Source organism: Condylura cristata, unplaced genomic scaffold (assembly GCF_000260355.1).
Source record: "Condylura cristata isolate star-nosed mole 26May11 unplaced genomic scaffold, ConCri1.0 scaffold00037, whole genome shotgun sequence".
Taxonomy (NCBI): Eukaryota; Metazoa; Chordata; class Mammalia; order Eulipotyphla; family Talpidae; genus Condylura; species Condylura cristata.
This window is the reverse complement of record NW_004567138.1, coordinates 6,955,697-6,972,087: the sequence shown is the minus strand read 5'-3', so window position 1 is coordinate 6,972,087 and position 16,391 is coordinate 6,955,697.

The following is a 16,391-nucleotide window of genomic DNA, read 5'->3' as shown; positions in this document are numbered from 1 at the left end:
CTCTGGCCTGTATGCATAAATAATCTTTTTTTAAAAATGATATTCATGATTAGAAACTGAGGATTTATAGTGTAGGTTCTGTGCCTTCTGAGAAAATGTGGAATTTATTTTTACTTAACTATTTGTTTAGCCTAATTGTAGCCATCATCTCAAGCCACATATTTCAAAATAATAATGCTAGAGACAGGTTTCAACAAAAGAAATTCTTTAAAATGTTCATTTTCTGTAAAGCATTTAACAGTGCCTTATTCCACTAAAAATTTCAGTTTGGCTTCCTTCGTTGTAAGAGTCTAGCCCTAACTAGAGCTAAAGTTTTCCTTTCCTGAGAGCATGGAATTTCCATGAAGGTCAGAGTTTATCCCTGCAGCAAGGGTTAGACAGGTCAGTGATTTGGCTGTAGAATAAAGGCATTGAGAGAGAATGAAAAGGGAGATTACAACGAATATTAAAATAAAATCCACTCCCCAGCTAAACTTTAAAACAATGTAGTCAACGCTGACCTCCATGATACAGATGAACAGAACTTCTTAGAAACCAAAGAAAGGAAATTTGTTTTCTTTTGCTGCTTTTCCCAAAGATTTTCAAATCTGCAGACACACCCAAAACATTTGGCTTGACCCCAAAACTAGACTTTCCAGCTGCTGTAAAAATAGCCGTGAGCTAGAAAGAGTGAAGGGTGGCAAAGTTCTGTTGTTCTGAAAGGGGCCTTGTTTGGCTTCAGCCTCAAAGATTTTTACGTGTACAAACTCATTTGTCTACGTGGGTACATGAGAATCACATTTATGGAGCAAATAGTCACATGAAGTAAAAGTCTCTGACACTGTTCATGCTTTGAGGGAAAAAGAGAGAGTCATTCCAGATGTTGCTAGATAATGCTGAGCTGTTTCCATGAAAAGCTGGAGAAATGGCATTAGCTCACATGGAAATAATGTTTTAACTAGCTGGGACTGTTTCCTGGAGCTTGCCCTGATGCTGCCCAGATCTAACCCATCCTGGGCCAATGCAGAAACTATCCCCAGGTACTGAATGAGGAGAAATCGTTCAGCAAACTCTGGTAGAAATAACCTCTGGAGGAAGCAACCTGGCATTTAATCACCATCAGCCTGGAGGTGGGTGAAAACACCTCTGAGAAACAAGGACACAACTCTCAAGACTCTGGCTTTTGGCATAAGCTGAGGTATTGTTACAGGGTAGCCCAGAGTGGACTGGGCCGCCTGTCTGTGGGGCCTCACCCGCATGCTCACAATTTGGTCATACTGCAGGTACACACAAAAGGGTCAATAACCAGTTTATTTACAAAGGAGAAAGGAATAGGAAACATCCAGGGAAAGAGAGCAGGATACAAAGTAACGGGAATACCTTATGGCTAGGCTGACTGAACACACCGAGTCATGGAGAGCCATTTCCCCAGTGAGAGAGCGAGAGATGCAATCACGCCCTATTTATCCCCCAAATGTCCCAGAATTCCTGCTAGCTCCGCCCTGGGGTCCTCGCAGTTCTCTCCCTGGTACTGCTGGGAGTTGTAGTTTCCAATCACTGGAGTAGGGGGTAGAGTCCAGAAAGCTAGAGTAGGGGTGGAGTCCATAAGACTCTGCAGAGTTCCTTTAGGACATCCTTACACCTAACAGTATCACCAGAGGGATAAGCAGGTTCAGAGCAAGTCAGTGGAATAGAGCTCACCAGCAGTAAAAGTGTCTCCTGTGTTCCCACTGGGTGAAATCTGCCACTGCTGGGTTATAATTTTTTATTCCTCCCGTGTAATAAACAATCCCAGTGACATGAATTGATTTTTACACGATTCCAGTGCTAATGAAATGTCGAGATTGTCAGCTCAAATTAAAATGTTTGTATTTCAGGGTGAATAAATAGGGAAGCGTTCTCTGGAATTAGACTTTGAGCTGGAATCTAGAGCTCCTAAGAAAACTCTACAGGGTCCCCACCCCCCACCGGCCCAGCATTTATGAAAGAATATAAAAATACTTTCAGATGTGCTGGGCCTTAACCATGTGATTGCAAAGAACTGACTCCTCACTCACCACTGTCCAAAAACCCACCGCTGAGAAAACCCAGCAGAACTTGGCCTTAAAGAGACAGTGCTCTGAAAAGGGACTTCTCTGTCTTCAGCACTGTAGCACTATAGGCCTGCAATTCCTTTTTTGGTTTTTAAGATTTATTTTTTGTATTTATGCATACAAGAGTGGAAGTCTAGGCCAGAGGTGCCGGGGGTGAGAGGATTCACCAGAGACAGAGTGGGGAGCAGAACAGGCAGATCCACTGAAATACCCTGCTGAGGGGAGCAGAGGGCGGGTCAGGAGAGGTCTGTTGCACCATGTAGGTCAGCTCCCTGGCCTGGCCTAGACAGAACTGAGGCTGCAGTGGCTGGTGATAGCTTGATAGCATGGAGACTTTTACACCTGCACCAGCAGGGAGGCCCAACTCTTGATTTGACTTATTAGGAGGGACCTATCAGACCTTTCAGTCTCACTAAATGGGTAAGCGGGGTGCAGAATACTGCCCCCAACAAGACTTCAAAGATAGCAACAACTGGAAATGGGCGAGCTGGCTCCTAGCTTGGGGGTCAGAAAGGGTGAGGTTGAAGGAAGGTGGCCTCGAGAAGCAAGGGACCAACTAACAAGGCTAGAGGAAGAGGAGAGAGCAGAGGCAAGAGAAGAAAATGCTAGAAGAGGCTAATAGAAACCACATGAAGTATCCAGCACATTTGGAAGGTGAGAGTCTGGAGATGTTTTCTAAGTCACTGGTATATAATGCAACGGTGATTTTGTAGAGAAATTGGAGAAACAGTGCATAGTAAAGCTCTGAGGGTCATCCAGCCATGCCAGAGGCCACACCGTTACCCAGAACAGCTGCACCCTGTGTATTTAAAAGCAAACTAGTTGGTTGTGCATGGAGATGAACAGATTTCTGATTTGTATAAATTCTTTCAAATGATAGGCTTTACTGAGTATGTTGACAATCACTCTCTAGTGAGAATTAGATTCAGTTTAGGATTATCCTATAAAATACAGGATGGATGTGTTAGGGGAGGGAGATTCACTAAGACAATTATTTGTTGTTTAAGCTTAATTAGGCAACTGGTTTTCAAATTTAAGTAGTCATCGTAAACCTAGATTTCGTTTATAAGGCCTACTATGATGCTTACACAAAATAAACTCTAGAGTTTACACAGTGGGTTTCAACACATGCCTCTGATTCTTATTCCTCTGAGGGGCAGGAGGGTGGGAAGAGCATAAACTTTAACTGGCTGTGGCTTTGGAAACAGTCTCTCTTCGCCTCAAGTCTGGATCCCACTGTGTATACCATATGTGGTTTGTGAACCACAAATCACACGGACCATGTTATGGCGGCTCCTTATTGTTTTTAGGCTGTTACTGCTAAATCCTCATCTTCCTTCTGCATTACTCTATGTCCAGCTGTTTAGAACAAGTCTATAAATCTTTGTAAATTAACTTCTACATGAGGCTTGTTTGCCTCCAGAACACTCTTCAAAGGGTGTAATAACTTTGTATTCCTCATTAACACAGGAAAAGCTGCAAGACTGCATGGCATCCTTTTTCTATGCCACAAGCATTCCCTGCATGGTGCAGCCTTGCAAGCCTACAATCTCCTCTCTCAACACTCACACAGGAGTTGGGGTTCCATGGAGTGTGTCCATACCTCCCCAAGCAATTATTTCCGTTTTCCATGTCCTTGGCCAAAAATCTCACCTTCTTTTGTCAACTGATAGCTCTTTGAGGGTGATCAAAGCCCACGTCTCCAGTGATTTCTCTCCTAAATTCCAGACCTACCTATCTACTTCCTGTTCAATCTGGCATTGGGGTCCTGCCCCCAAATAGCCAAAAACCATCTTGAACGCACTGACTCCTGGCGACTGCAAAGAAGGCATGGTGTGAGGTGAAATATGATGTGATCACAGGAAGTGGTTGGACACTGAGAGAGTTCATTGGTTTCCTTCTTAGGAATCTTTGAAGGAATCATGGGGCGGGGGATTAACTTTGAAAGGAAGATGCAAGACAAACAGCTCTGTTTTTTGACACAGAGGGGCAGAGAGACATTGATTGTGGTTCAAGGAAATCAGACAAGTTGGGGCACTGTCCCATGGAGAGAGGGATAACGGTACTAAACGGGGTCTTGTGTTTAGCTGAGAAGGTCCTCTTGCCCTTTTACATGAGCTCAGATGGGTTTTTGTCTTGCTTTGTTTACCTTCCACAATGTCTTATGGCAGCTGACACTTCAAGGGTGGTTACTGCAAGTTCTACCACACCTTTATTAAGGGTAAGAGGGATAGCATTTTGCTTTTAGTGCAATAAGCAGGAACTGGCAGTTAACTTGAAGAGGCCCATGTCTGTGGGGGTAAGTGGTCTGAAAGGCAGATCTGGTCAACACAGTAGATTGTTCTCGCAGCTCAGAGCTTCAAATTAGATTATTGACTAGGTTAATTTTCCGTGGGATATTGGATTTGGTTTGCATTTCAAAATCAGAGTTCATTAAATTTGCATTGCAGTTGATTATCTTCCATTAAGAAGCACATCTTGAAGTTTCATTACTGGGAAATTGTATGTGCGTTGACACCTCTTACATGCCGAAACGAAGGATGCAAATATAGGAGCTTCATATTGATCTCATTGAATTTCGCTAGGCAGCCTAAACCCATATTTTATCATAAATCCCCAATCCAGTTGCCTGAGAAATTAGCACTACGACCCATCACTACAATGGGGAACAAGTCTCAGAAAGTACTGTTTAATCATATGGGACCTTTACGTAGTAAATAATTTCTCCAGGAAAGCTGCTCACGACAATATTTCTGTCTAACTTAGCAAATACGATTTTTATATTTTTGAGGGCAACTTCATTTACAAGCCTAGTTAAAATTTGTGTTTTGGTCACCATTTTGTCCCCTCAACTACCACCATATCTACAGAGTTTTAAAACTTGATTTCAGATCACAGCATCTAAATTCAGGAAAGCCACCACTCTTTATTGTAAAAACATGTAGAAAAGAAGAAATACTCCTACAAGACATCGGCCAAACTTTGCAAAACTGAAAATCTCTCCCAATCAGACCTGGTTTGGGGGAATAGAGGTGACTCTCTTCTTTAAGGCAAAACAGTATATTTCAAGATACATAAGAATTTCAAAGGAATAGTCATATCTTTTAAACCTAAGGCTGCTTTTTTTTTTTTACTGTTAAGATGAACAGATAAGAAAATACTATCAATATTATATTTCAAATTTTAATGTTTTCCATCTAAAGCAGAGATGTGGGAATTCCACTCTATTTTTTTTTCTTTATTATAACACTTGAGAGCCACACATCATGAAAGATACTTCTGAGGTCTCATAAAAGTTCATGGTTTTTCTAAATGTTGAAGCCATACCATGTCCTTCATTTCTCCTCCATCATGAAATGATACAGTTTAGAAAACACAGAGTATTCCACAGTAGAGGATATGAAATCTTGCCCCAACTGACAGTGCATTTTACAGAGGCAAAAGGTGGACTTTGGTAACAGTCTGTCCTCCAGCAGTGGGAAAACTGGCTCTGAGCTGAGACCCTTGAGGTCACACACACCTCCTAGCTCTTTCTTGTATCTTGAACTCAAGGAGCCATAATGGTGGCAAGATGTCTGCAGTCATATTGTTACAGCCTTGGAGTTTTAACCCTAAAGGCTCCCAAGGTTATATATTCTCTGTTTAGATCTCACAGCCAGATACTAAAGAACAAGTCATAAAATCATGTCCTGGTCACTAGAAACAAGGTTTCCACTATGATGCTTTGGACATCCTTGGGTTTGTCTCCAGTAAAAGTCAAGGTACAGGGAAAGCAGGTTTCAGAGAACCAGTAGGCATTTGATTGGAAGATAAGACTAACAACTGTGAACAGTTAGAACCCAGGGAAAGTTGGGACAATACAAGGTCAACTCAGTAGAGGTAAACAAAATGAAAGCATGAAAGAAGCCCAGAATAGAAGTCAGGTGGAGATTTAGTTAAGCAATGATTCTTGGTCCAGGCTATACAGTAGAACCACCTAGGCTATGCCTGAATCTGAATCAAATATCCAGCTCTAAACCAACCAACTGAGTGGTTCCATACTGCGTACTATGTTTAAAATCATCCCTCCGGTGCGTCAAAAAAATTAAGAATAGAAATACCATGTGATCCAACTATTCTACTGCTGAGTACTTATCTGAAGAATATGAAAGTCTAATTCAAAGAGATGCCTCATATGATTTCATTATAGCATTACTCACAATAGCCAAGCATTGGAAACAACCTAAGTGACATAAACAGATGAATGGATAAAGAAGATGTGGGCTACAGATACAATGGAATACTACTCAGCTATGAAAAGGGTGAGATCCAGCCATTTCTAACAACATGGATATACCGAAAGGGCATTTATGCTCAGTGAAGCAGGTGAGATAAACACCATATGATTTCACTCTTGTTGGATAAAGAAACAACAAATATACCATCAAAGTGAAACACAAGGACTTCAAGAACAACATAGTGGTTACCAGGTAGGAGGGAAAGGAATGGAGAAGTTGGGTAAAATGGATCAAATGTATGGTGATGGGTGAAAACTAGACTTTTGATGAGCATAATGCCATGTTCACATAATATAATACCAAGTTAACATAATATACGCCAACAATAAATAAGTAAATAAATCCCCAGGGAGTTCTTTCCCCCTTTTCTCATGTGAGAACACAGTAAGAAGATGCCCTCCCTGAGCCAGGGAGAGGGCTCTTACTAGACACCATACACACCAGCAACTTGATCTTGAACTTCCCAGCCTTGAGAACCATGAGAAACAAATATCTGTTGCCTAGCAACTAAAAAAATAAACTAAGATAAAAATCTTTCTCCTTTGATTCTAATTTGCAGTCAGAATTGAGAAGCACTGAGCTAAAGTTTTTAAAACATGTTCAGCTGGGGCAGGCAGTGGTCTCCTTTTGACAAGAGTGTAAGCCCAGGAAAGATGGGAATGGCTAGAAACAGGAGAGGGAGGAGGCAGAAGACAGAATTTTCTATAGATGCTTGGGCAGCTGTAACTAACCAAGTTTATAAAATATGTCTTTGGGATCAGGAAAATAGAAGAGAGTATGATCCTTAGTGTGTGGCTGTCTTATTGGTATTATTTTCCTGGTCTGCATTAGCCTTTCAAAGTCAAGTGTTCCCATGGCTGTGTCTCTCAGTGAGTGTCATGCTATTATGAGTCAAACGTAAATTATAGATCCTGGCCTTATACTAAGTGTTCTCTCCTCCAAGTGCTGTCACTTTAGTGGTCTGGAATGTGTGAGGCACAATTATTCACCCCTTCAAGTACATGCATCCCCAATCTTCCTTCCCAGTCTCCATAGACCCAATATCTAGGTCTACTCAACACCTAGCAGAAGAGAAAGTGACATATATTTCCTCTAAAGCATCCTTGAGCATCATGAAAATCAAATCACCTTTCTTAATTAATATTGAGTATGTTGAAAAGTCCTATCAAAGCCATCTTGGAGAAGTAAGTTACCAAAAAGATGTATGATTTTCTGACCATGTTGAAAGTACCCAGCAGAAGTCAGGTGTTCCTCCAACGTGCCCGTCTATCAGCACCTCCCTGTCTCTGGACTCTGCAGATGAAGAGAGACTGGCCACATTGGTTCAGGATAGTTGCAATACCATTAAGATAAACTAACCTTACATCTGTTTTTATACCATGATGATACTCAGCAGATTTTGATTTGTCTTTTAAGAAGACTAGAAGAGTCCTTTCTCTCTCTCTCTCTCTCTCTAAATATATATATATACAGATATATACACTTATACACACACATATATATGTATATGTATACATATATGTAACTATATCTATATATATGTATATCTGTATCTATATCTGTATCTATATCTATCTATCTATCTATCTATCTATATATATAGAAAGAGAGAGAGAGAAAAAACACACTTGACAGAGAGTGATATCTACATATATATATATACAGTCGTAGGCATTGGCATAGTCAACTCCCAGGTAATTTCCATTTTCATAATAATCTTCCATGAGTAACAACTTGCAAGTACTTTCCCATATGACTACAGCTATCATGTCTGTCACTCTTATCCATTCTGAACATTGCTTTCTTGTAAGCTGGCCTAATAGTTGAAGTTTTCTGTGATCACTCTGGATTCTATTACTAAATCAGTTTAGAAACTACCATCTGTTTGGAGTGTTGATGTCAGCAAGTTCTAGGTTAAGGTAGACTATATTCACCAGAGAGATCCTTCTGGCTGTAACATTATTCCCCAAATTGACCATCACCATTAAAAAAACCAGAACTGGGCCCTCCCTGGTGGCGCAGCGGGTTAAAGCACAGCACTAAAAATCTAAAGCCGCTTCCGCATGAGTTCGATTCCCGCCTGCCCCAGAGGTGACCACATGGTGTGGCAGACCTCTCCTGACCCGCCCGCTGCTCCCCTTTAGCAGTGTACTTCGTTGATCTGCCTGTTCTGCTCCCCGCTCTGTCTCTGGTGAAGCCTCTCGCCACCCCCGAGCCTCTGGCCTGTACCCCAGTTCTGTATGCACAAATAAATAAATCTTTAAAAAAAAAAAAAAAAAAAACAGAACTAACAGAACGACTTTTCTTTTGACAATCATACTGTCTTTCATGATTCTCTGGTGCCTTCGGACTCTCTTAGCCTCCAAAATTGTCCCTGTCACACACAAAGACACCAGAAACACAGAACAACCTGCCCTCCTGTCTTTATAAATCTACTGAAAACTGGCATTATATGACCTTTTTTTCTTACAGATTTTACTGGCGATGTGCGGCTTTGCAGGGAGTCACTAGGGGTCATCTAGCCTGCACAGTCTTTCTCAGCCTACCTTTATCCCTCTCTCCGCTGCACCCCACCAGAAAGAAATTAAATCTTCCAAAAACCAATGTCCCCCAAGGTGTCAGAATGAAAATGCAGCATTTTCTTGCCCTTGTAACTGAAAACCTTTGCAAATCAACAGTAGACCTGTTTATTGGAAACACACAAATGAGTTGCATTTTTTTACCTTTAAAAAAATCCATTTTCTGTCCACTCAAGTTCCAGAACACACTCCGGGCCAGGCACAGGCTGAGCCAGCAGCTTCCCCTCTTCAGCCTTCAACTTGTTGCTGCGTCACCACATCTGAGTGGCATTTGTTTGGAACTTCTGGACACTTTGGCCATTACATTGGATTTCTCAAATCCAGCCACTTGTGGCCTTGGCAACGCTTTCTTTTTCCCCAGGCTCCTGTTTGTTAAATAAATCCTGTTGTTGGGCCCTGAGCCTGCGTGGCCTTGAAACTGTGCACACGGGTGAGGACCCACTGACCTATCCCACCCTGGTCACTGTCCCTGAGCTCTGTTTGAATGCTGTTCGAGACTACTGAGCTCTCTTTTAAGTACTCTTTCTAGTATTATTCCAGCTCTATCCTGGGAATGGTTTCCTTAGAAGCCTATTTGAAAAAAAAAAAAAAACCAGACTACACAAGTGAAGAGCTCAGAGTTTCCATATCTCCCTCCCCCAACATAGACAGTTTTTCCCACTATCCCACTCTCCGCACCCCCTACCAGACAACTGAAGGACAAATACCATACTTCATATCCAGAATCCATTGTTCACAATGCATCCACTCTTGGGGAATGGAAGCACTCAGGGAGAAGGGTTTTATGTCACCTGCTCTGGGATATGGGCTCTGGTTGGTGATGCGGTGATTCTTACCCTTGGCCCTGGTCAGACAGCGGACACCGTGAGGGCTGGGATCTCACTTCTGGTTCTGTTTAACTCCAACAGTCTTCCATCTTCTGCATTGCTTACACTTAAGTTTTGAAACGCTCCCAAGGGTGTCTTCAAACAATCCAGCAAAGGCAGTTTCCATGACATCATGTGGGGGAGCGTTCAGAGCAGGGGATGATGTGCCCTTAAAGGTTAGAAGGGTCTGTTAACATATTGGGCATGATGATATGACCTATTAGTGCTGGGCACAGCGTGATCAACTCATACCCGAAGAGAGATGGCATCGAAATGCACAATAACAAGCTACAAGTATTGTTGTAAGGAAGAGAATCCTCTCCCTGCTCCTTGAAGTGCATTTGGAGCCTCGACGTCTTTCTAAAATAGTCTCCATTCCAAAGCAAACACTTCTCAGCTAATGTGCCCTGATGTGTGCCGCTGAACCCCCAGGCCCTGACAGCTGAACTTGGGGACACTTGATATTGCATAGTCGTGGCAGACTTTCTCGTGGTGCATGGGAAGAGGCCTTCGTTTTTAAATGATTCCAAAGGCTGAACTCATTTGCGAGGGCAGTTTCTCAGGGAGCTCAAATGTAGCAAACTGGGAGAATACTAAGGACAGTTTAGCTGATTATTTCACAAACCCTAAAACACCTAACACTGGGGAATAAGAAAACAGCATCATTTGTTGAAGGTTGGAATCTGAGACAAGGGGGTGGGGGGGTGGGGCAACCGGCTCTGGTTAGCTTGGGGGGGGGGGGGCAACCTGGTTTAGCTTTGTGGAAAAACAGCCTAGTTGTTCCAGGGCTACCCAGTGTGAACTGAGGTGCCTGTCTGTGGGTTAAAATTTAATTGTACTGCAGGCACACACAGAAAGGATCAATAATGGGTTTATTTACAAAAGGGGAAAAGAAAAGGAACACCCCAGGGAAAGAGAGAGAGATACAAGGTAACTAGAACATCCTACCAGCTTGGCTGACTTGGAACTCCAGTAACACACTGATAGCCACCAGCCACATAGTTGCAGTCCAGAGAGAGAGAGCATGCAGCAAAGAGCCCCCCCCCCCTATATATATCCCCCAAAGTCCCAGAATGCCTGCTTAGCTCCTCCCTTGGGTCCTCACAGTTCTTTCCTTGGTATTGCTGGGAGTTGTAGTTTCCAATCACTGGAGTCGGGGGAGGGGGAGCGGGGGAGGGGGGAGTCCAGAAAGCTGGATTAGGGGGTGGGGCCCACAAAACTCTGAAGAGTTCCTTTAGGACATCCCTTTCTCCCTAACATAGTGATTAGTTGAAGTGATCTGAAGGATTTAAAGTTAACCTTCCCAATTGGCCTTGTGCCATCACTAAGGATGGTGACTTTTTTGACTTTCCCTTTTTTGGCTTTCTCTCTTCAAAAATAAGTTGCAGCTGGGTCACAGCAACTTAATTTCATAAAGTTCTACTTTAAAAGTTATTATCTTTCAAGGGTAGAACAAAGAGTAATATTTTTCAGCTTTTGCATTTCTCTGAAATCTTCCCTAAGTGTGTTGCTTTTATCATTTGTAAACTCTGTTTGTAAAAGCATATGTATATATTGAAAAACCCCAGGGTTCTTACAAGACAAATGAAAACCTTTCTTTGAGTATCGTTATGGACTAAAAATAGGGGTAAGCAGGTTGATTTATTTTAGCGATACTGCAAGCTATCCCGGACCAATTTGGCCCTTCTCAGTGAGCCTCCAGAAGCTAGTGGAGGGAAATGTTTAATGACCTGCTTTCCCAGGCTAGGGGTTGGGGGAGTGGAGGGGTGGGAAGTGGGGAAGCCCTGATTTGTAGCATTTGCTCATTATTGTGGCAATTGAAGATACCATTGAACACAGCTGAGAAGCTGTGTATACACACTGACTTCTTATAAACCTCCAGCTCCAGCCCCGTAGAGACAGCTTCACACACACACAAATTCTACCATCACTGCCACCACCATCCCCACAGGTTGCCACAATGACAGCAAATCTTAGACTGATTCTACAAACATTTCCAAGCAAGCAGGGACACTATATATAACATGTGGTCTGAGAAAGAGGTCATATCCCTGCTGACTGCTTTTAGGGACTCCAGCACACGCTCTCGGAAAAAGCCCTATAAAGCACCTTTTCCCAAGTCCTGGCAGTAGGGGTCCTTGTTCCTTACTAAGGGGTATCAGGTCATAGCACCAGGGCTAGATGTCATAAAATGCCACCCTGAGGACACATGACTGGGTTCACTGCACCCATTAGCCCTGCCCGTATGGGAGTAGGATTCCTGGAAGGGATTCTTCAGTCAGTCTGTGCATGTGACCCCGAAAGATGTTTTTTGTTTTTTTTTTAAGCTTTATTTATTTATGCCTATAGAACTGGGGTACCAGTCAGAGGTGCAGGGGCGGTGAAAGGGCTCACCAGAGACAGAGTGGGGAGCAGAACAGGCAGATGGACGAAGTACACTGCTGAGGGGAGCAGTGGGTGAGACAGGAGAGGTCTGCTGTACCATGGGTATCACCTCCGGGGCTGGGGATCGAACTCGCACTGAAGTGGCTGCAGCTAGCTTGCCGTGCTGTATGCTAACCTGTTGTGCCACCAGGGAGGGCCTGAAAGATGTTTTTTAACAAGGCCCTGCTAAATCACAGCCCCTGCTAGTGATGGCGACATCGGAAGCCTTGAAGGGAAGCCCTGTGGATGATGGAAAACAGGACCACAAATGTGAATGAGCCAGCCCTGGGGTGATGCTTCTGACCAGGACACACCAGGCACACCTCAGAGAAGCTGTAAGTTCAGTTTCAGATGACGGCAATACAGTGAGATCGAAATAAGGTGAGTCAGAGGCCTGTTTTGACTTTCCAGCAAACATCATGTTTACACCACACTGCAATCTAGTAAGTGTGCGATAGTGTTATGTCTAAAGAAACAATGCACATGTCTCCCTTAAATGCGTGCAGACACAGGAAGTGACCACATGCCGTTGGAAAAAGGGATATCATTAATCTTCATTAATAAAAATTGCAATATCGATAGCATGACTCTTAAAAACTGAAGCACAAGCGAGATATGCCTGTACTTCACATTCCAGAGTAGAATTTAGACTCACCTCTGGAAAGCAGGGTGTGTCTGTGTGTGGTGGGGGAGTGGGGAGATGGCTAAGTACAATTAGAGCTATCCTGGGTACTCCCCAGGGTCTCTAGCCACGTGTCGCCTTTGGGTCTGCCCCCGGAGGGAAAACCAGAAATCAAGAAGACATATGAGTCCACCCTCTGGTCTGGAGGCCAGGCTGACCTCATCTCCTGGTCTCTAGATCTGATGAGAACACAAGTGTGTATCCATCCTGAGTATGTCCCCCAAGACTTGGGGAAGTGGCTGAAGATTGCATCAGGGCACATTGCAAGGGCAGATTTCAGGTGAGAGAGGGAGGTTCAGGTGGAACAAGAGCTGGGCAGTCTGCAGACCAGCTCAGGGGTGTATGGGCCAGGCTCCACACCCACTAGTCATGTACCCTAGGATGTCACCTGGTCTGATTTATTCTCTGATTTATCATCTAAAAAAACAGGGGCAGTGACACCTGCCTCAGAGAGAAGGGGTGATAAACTGAGTAGTGAATGAAAAAGGGCCTGTGCCTGTCACCACAGACTATAGGCCACTCGAATTGTCAATATCAATGTTGCCTAACTGATATCAGATTGAAAATCAAAGCCAACTTCATGTGACAAAAAACTCTTTAGGAGCATGAAGGTATGTGCTTATGTATCCCTCCTTCCTCCCTATCACTTGTTCTGATACCAGTTTGGTGAATGGACATTTCAATCCATTAATGATCTCAATTCCTTCCCCTCTTCCTTCTTCCATTTTCTTTCGTTCCATTCTATTGATTCCAGGCTTGAGGAAGATGGGGAAGTAAGAACTGGGAGAAAAGACAATGTTTTCATCATCTTACACACTTAAAAAAAAAATTAGAGCTAAAAATAGCTCATCGATTATGCAGAAAAAGAAGAGGTGGGCTTGATAACCAACGTTCAACTGTCATTTTCATTTCTGTTAGACTCTCATGCCTCCTACTGTTTTAACCCAGTTTTTAAAATTTATTTTATACACTCCAGCAGCATCTTGCCTGTCATGAGTAGTTTTTATTGCTACCATAGCTCATGCCAAGAGATTTGTTGCCACTGAGAACATCTTTAGGGGATAACATGATTTAATGATTAAGCCTCTGTAAGTAAATATGTAAGCACAGACATATGCAAGAACATATCCAAGACACTCTCGTGTTAGCAGAGAATTTTCAGCTAAAATAGGCCTGAATTCTCAGGACTTTGTTCTTTGTTCTTTCTGTTTGTCTGATTCTCTCTCATGCCCTAAGTCTATACTGTAAAAGCATTGAGTGGGGTCTGGCCGGCAGGCTTCTGACCCACAGCGTCCTTTCACCCCGTCAGCACTGGACTGCCAAAGGCCTGGGTGACGAAGAGGTCAGTGAGGGCACCGCAGGGAGCCTAGGCCTCCAGGAGGGAAGGATGAGATCATCCCTTCCTGCTCCCTGCTCCCGCTGCTCCTTAGAAGGAGGCCGTGAAAGCAGGAAGAGAGGCCCTGTTTCCAGTCACATGATAACCAGAGGCCTGATCTGTGGGATGTGCCAGGGCTGGGGCTTTGCTTTGCCGGGTTCAGCAGGGGCAGCCCCCGCCCCCCAACAACCCCAGGGGCGGGGCCGGGGCTGGCCTAAGTCCACAGAGATAGTTCCCCCTGGGCCTCAGATTAGGACTCAAGACTGCAAAACAGATACTGGCCTAGGTCCTGTTTTATGTCAGAAAGATGCCCACAGCCAACAGAAAGGGTCAGGAGACAGCTCTCGGCCACACTTGAGAGTGAGTTCGGCCAGCCGCAGTACTGAACATGAGGCCCTCCCCAATAAGGTGAGGCCCTCCCTCACAATGTGAGCTCTCCCCCACCATGGGATTTCAGAGCTGTTCTGGCCTGAGGACATTTGTACGGCCTCTTAGAATCTGCATGCTCTGTCCCCCAAGGGACAGGGAGAGGAGGGGCTTAAACACCCCACGCGATAGCTACAATGAGCCTTCTACTCCATGGTTCAGGTGGGTCGAATTGAGAGGGCTCCTGAAGTCAAGCACCCACAATGAGATTCATACCCAAGCACAAAATATGGGGATTCATTTTATTTATTTATAAAAAAGATCTATTTATTTATGCATACGGAACTGGGGTACAGGCCAGAGGCACAGGTGTGTTGAAAGAGTGGGGAGCAGAACAGGCTGACTGATGAAGTACACTGCTGAGGAGAGTGGTGGGCAGGTCAAGAGAGGTCTGCCTTGCCATGTGGGTCACCTCTGGGGCAGGGGATCGAACTCATGATGAAGTGGCTTTAGCTTCTTAGTGCTGCACTTTAACCCTCTGCGCCACCAGAGAGAGCCTATTTATTTATTTTTAATATGATAGTACTTTGTCTTTAATGTAATGACTACAGCCAATGATAAATTCCTTGGGAGAGTTTTTTTTTTTTTTTTAATGGTTCTATTCCTTACTGAGGTAATGTTGGTTTACAACATGGCATCTGGTTTAGAGGTATAGATTCACCCCTCTTCAAGATGTATGGTGGGTGGTTCATTTTTCCAGGCAGAGGTCCTCAAGATTTGTATGGCTGAAAACAGGGTCAAAAGTTCGATAAAGGCAGTGATGAGCTCTCTCTCTCTCTTTTTAAAAAGATTTATTTATTTATGCTTACAGAACTGGGGTACAGGCCAGAGGTGCAGGGGTGGTGAGAGGATTCACCAGAGACAGAGTGGGGAGCAGAACAGGCAGATGGACGAAGTACACTGCTGAGGGGCGCAGCGGGCGAGACAGGAGAGGTCTGCCACGCCATGTGGATCACATCCAACTTGCACTGAAGCAGCTCTGGCCAGCTTGTTGTGACTAGCTTGCAGTACTGTGCCTTAACCAGTTGTACCACCAGGGAGGGCTTGGCAGTGATGAACTCTCTAAAAGAGAAAAACTTTCTTTTCTCTTGACAAGGAAAATAGTTTGATCCAGCTCTTGGAGTGGGGACAAAATGAGAGGTGAAATATGGAATTATAAGAGGTGAGGAAACAGGAAGATCCTCTCCAGAAAAAAAAATTACTCGGGATTTGGAGGTGGGAGGAGAGGCTGAAGCTGGCAGAGCAGAGGGAGGCGTGTTCCTCATGGTCTCTGGGGTGTCTGACGCCCCCCTGCATGCAAGTCATGGTCCCGTGGCCATTTTCTCCTGTTGAGACTCGAGTTACTGCTGCTTCTTTCCTGAGGTCTAGGAGGACGGATGCTGCTCAGACAGGGGTCCCATCCGGGTCCTACTGGATTCTAGTAACAAGGGTAAAAATATCCTGAATCTCACCTGTAGTGGTCTTAGAGCCCCAAGGGTATGTGACACATACACATCTCAGCGTTTCTATATGTATATACCCATATAGAGTTATTTGTTGATACTTCAGCGTTTATATTTAAAACATCCATGTTTTTGTAATACCAACATCCTGTATCTCAGGACTTTGTTCTTTGTTCTTTCTGTTTGTCTGATTCTCTCTCATGCCCTAAGTCTATACTGTAAAAGCATTGAGTGGGGTCTGGCCGGCA